The sequence below is a fragment of the Triticum aestivum genome, chromosome 6A (assembly GCF_018294505.1).
Source record: "Triticum aestivum cultivar Chinese Spring chromosome 6A, IWGSC CS RefSeq v2.1, whole genome shotgun sequence".
Classification (NCBI taxonomy): Eukaryota; Viridiplantae; Streptophyta; class Magnoliopsida; order Poales; family Poaceae; genus Triticum; species Triticum aestivum.
Window position 1 is genome coordinate 467072968 of NC_057809.1, and position 4735 is coordinate 467077702.

The window sequence follows — 4735 nt, forward strand, 5'->3', positions numbered from 1 at the left end:
AACCATGTATGCAATTCCCTTTGTCAATCGGTACGTTACTTGCCCGAGACTCGATCGTCGGTATCCCAATACCTTGTTCAGTCTCGTTACCGGCAAGTCACTTTACTCGTACCGTAATGCATGATCCCGTGTCCAACACCTTGGTCACATTGAGCTCAATATGATGATGCATTACCGAGTGGGCCCAGAGATACCTCTCCGTCATACGGAGTGACAAATCCCAGTCTTGATCCGTGTCAACCCAACAGCTACTTTCGGAGATACCTGTAATGCACCTTTATAGTCACCCAGTTACGTTGTGACGTTTGATACACCCAAGGCACTCATACGGTATCCGGGAGTTACACGATCTCATGGTCTAAGGAAGAGATACTTGACATTGGCAAAGCTCTAGCAAAACGAACTACACGATCTTTTATGCTATGCTTAGGATTGGGTCTTGTCCATCACATCATTCTCCTAATGATGTGATCCCGTTATCAACGACATCCAATGTCCATAGTCAGGAAACAATGACTATCTGTTGATCACAACAAGCTGGTCAACTAGAGGCTCACCAGGGACATATTGTGGTCTAAGTATTCACACGTGTATTACGATTTCCGGATAATACAGTTATAGCATGAATAAAAGACAATTATCATGAACAATGAAATATAATAATACTTTTATTATTGCCTCTAGGGCATATTTCCAACAGTCTCCCACTTGCACTAGAGTCACCAATCTAGTTACATTGTGATGAATCGAACACCCATAGAGTTCTGGTGTTGATCATGTTTTGCACACGAGAGAGGTTTAGTCAGCGGATCTGCGTATTCAGATCCGTGTGCACTTTGCAAATCTCTATGTCTCCATCTTGAACATTTTCACGGATGGAGTTGAAACGACGCTTGATGTGCCTGGTCTTCTTGTGAAACCTGGGCTCCTTGGCGAGGGCAATAGCTCCAGTGTTGTCACAGAAGAGTTTGATCGGCCCCGACGCATTGGGTATGACTCCTAGGTCGGTGATGAACTCCTTCACCCAACTCGTTTCATGCGCTGCCTCCGAGGCTGCCATGTACTCCGCTTCACACGTAGATCCCGCCACGACGCTCTGCTTGCAGCTGCACCAGCTTACTGCTCCACCATTCAACATATACACGTATCCGGTTTGTGACTTAGAGTCATCCTGATCCGAGTCGAAGCTAGCGTCGACGTAACCCTTTACGACGAGCTCTTCGTCTCCTCCATAAACGAGAAACATGTCCTTCGTCCTTTTCAGGTACTTCAGGATATTCTTGACCGCTGTCCAGTGCTCCTTGCCGGGATTACTTTGGTATCTTGCTACCAAACTTACGGCAAGGTTTACATCGGGTCTGGTACACAGCATGGCATACATAATAGATCCTATGGCTGAAGCATAGGGGATGACACTCATCTCTTCTTTACCTTTTGCCGTGGTCGGTGACTGAGCTGAGCTCAGTCTCACACCTTGTAACATAGGCAAGAACCCCTTCTTGGACTGATCCATTCTGAATCTCTTCAAAATCTTATCAAGGTATGTGCTTTGTGAAAGACCTATGAGGCGTCCCGATCTATCTCTATAGATCTTGATGCCTAATATATAAGCAGCTTCTCCAAGGTCCTTCATTGAAAAACACTTATTCAAGTAGGCCTTAATGCTGTCCAGAAATTCTATATTATTTCCCATCAAGAGTATGTCATCTACATATAATATGAGAAATGCTACAGAGCTCCCACTCACTTTCTTGTAAACGCAGGCTTCTCCATAAGTCTGCATAAACCCAAACGATTTGATCATCTCATCAAAGCGAATGTTCCAACTCCGAGATGCTTGCACCAGTCCATAAATGGATCGCTGGAGCTTGCATACTTTGTTAGCGTTCCGAGGATCGACAAAACCTTCCGGCTGCATCATATACAGTTCTTCCTTAAGATGCCCGTTAAGGAATGCTGTTTTGACGTCCATCTGCCATATCTCATAATCATAGTATGCGGCAATTGCTAACATGATTTGGACGGACTTTAGCTTCGCTACGGGAGAGAATGTCTCGTCGTAGTCAATCCCTTGAACCTGTCGATAACCCTTAGCGACAAGTCAAGCTTTATAGATGGTAATATTACCATCCGCGTCCGTCTTCTTCTTAAAGATCCATTTGTTTTCTATCGCTCGCCGATCATCGGGCAAGTCTGTCAAAGTCCATACTTTGTTTTCATACATGGATTCTATCTCGGATTTCATGGCTTCAAGCCATTTGTTGGAATCCGGGCCCGCCATTGCTTCTTCATAGTTCGAAGGTTCATTGTTGTCTAACAACATGATTTCCATGACAGGGTTGCCGTACCACTCTGGTGCGGAACGTGTCCTTGTGGACCTACGAAGTTCAGCAGTAACTTGATCCGAAGTACCTTGATCATTATCATTGTTTTCCTCTTCAGTTGGTGTGGGCATCACAGGAACGGTTTCCTGCGCTGCGCCACTTTCCCGCTCAAGAGGTAGTACTTCATCGAGTTCTACTTTCCTCCCACTTACTTCTTTCGAGAGAAACTCTTTTTCCAGAAAGCATCCGTTCTTGGCAACAAAGATCTTGCCTTCGGATCTTAAGTAGAAGGTATACCCTACAGTTTCCTTAGGGTATCCTATGAATATGCATTTTTCCGACTTGGGTTCGAGCTTTTCAGGTTGAAGTTTCTTGACATAAGCATCGCATCCCCAAACTTTTAGAAACGACAGCTTAGGTTTCTTTCCAAACCATAATTCATACGGTGTCGTCTCAACGGATTTAGACGGTGCCCTATTTAAAGTGAATGTAGCTGTCTCTAGAGCGTATCCCCAAAATGATAGCGGTAAATCGGTAAGAGACATCATAGACCGCACCATATCCAATAGGGTGCGATTACGACGTTCGGACACACCGTTTCGCTGAGGTGTTCCAGGCGGCGTGAGCTGTGAAACGATTCCACATTTCCTTAAGTGTGTACCAAATTCGTGACTTAAGTATTCTCCTCCATGATCTGATCGTAAGAATTTTATCTTTCGGTCACGTTGATTCTCTACCTCATTCTGAAATTCCTTGAACTTTTCAAAGGTCTCAGACTTGTGTTTCATTAAGTAGACATACCCATATCTACTCAAGTCATCTGTGAGAGTGAGAACATAACGATATCCTCCGCGAGCCTCAACGCTCATTGGACCGCACACATCGGTATGTATGATTTCCAACAAGTTGGTTGCTCGCTCCATTGTTCCGGAGAACGGAGTCTTGGTCATTTTGCCCAAAAGGCATGGTTCGCACGTGTCAAACGATTCATAATCAAGAGACTCTAAAAGTCCATCGGCATGGAGCTTCTTCATGCGCTTGACACCAATGTGACCAAGGCGGCAGTGCCATAAGTATGTGGGACTATCGTTATCAACTTTAAATCTTTTGGCATCTACACTATGAACATGTGTAATATTACGCTCGAGATTCATTAAGAATAAACCATTGACCATCGGAGCATGACCATAAAACATATCTCTCATATAAATCGAACAACCATTATTCTCAGACTTAAATGAGTAGCCATCTCGTATTAAACGAGATCCTGATACAATGTTCATGCTCAAACTTGGCACTAAATAACAATTATTAAGGTTCAAAACTAATCCCGTAGGTAAATGTAGAGGCAGCGTGCCGACGGTGATCACATCGACTCTGGAACCATTCCCGACGCGCATCGTCACCTCGTCCTTCGCCAGTCTCCGTTTATTCCGCAGCTCCTGCTGTGAGTTACAAATATGAGCAACGGCACCGGTATCAAATACCCAGGAGTTACTACGAGTACTGGTAAGGTACACATCAATCACATGTATATCAAATATACCTTTGGTGTTGCCGGCCTTCTTATCCGCTAAGTATTTGGGGCAGTTCCGCTTCCAGTGACCCTTCCCCTTGCAATAAAAGCACTCAGTCTCAGGCTTGGGTCCATTCTTTGACTTCTTCCCGGTAACTGGCTTACCAGGCGCGGCAACATCTTTGTCGTCCTTCTTGAAGTTCTTCTTACCCTTGCCCTTCTTGAACTTAGTGGTCTTATTGACCATCAACACTTGATGTTCTTTCTTGATTTCAGCCTCTGCTGACTTTAGCATCGAGAACACTTCAGGAATGGTCTTTTCCATTCCCTGCATGTTGTAGTTCATCACAAAGCTCTTGTAGCTTGATGGGAGCGACTGGAGGATTCTGTCAATGACCACCTCATCTGGGAGGTTAATATTCAGCTGGGTCATACGGTTGTGCAACCCAGACATCTTCAGGATGTGCTCACTGACAGAACTATTTTCCTCCATCTTACAACTGTAGAACTTGTCGGAGACATCATATCTCTCGACCCGGGCATGAGCTTGGAAAACTAGTTTCAGCTCTTCGAACATCTCATATGCTCCGTGATGCTCAAAACGCTTTTGGAGCCCCGGTTCTAAGCTGTAAAGCATGCCGCACTGAACGAGGGAGTAATCATCAGCACGAGACTGCCAAGCATTCATAATGTCTTGGTTCTCTGGGACGGGAGCATCACCTAGCGGTCCTTCTAGGACATATTGTTTCCTGGCAGCTATGAGGATGATCCTCAGGTTCCGGACCCAGTCCGTATAGTTGCTGCCATCATCTTTCAGCTTGGTTTTCTCTAGGAACGCGTTGAAGTTCATGTTGACATTAGCGTTGGCCATTGATCTACAAGACATATTTGCAAA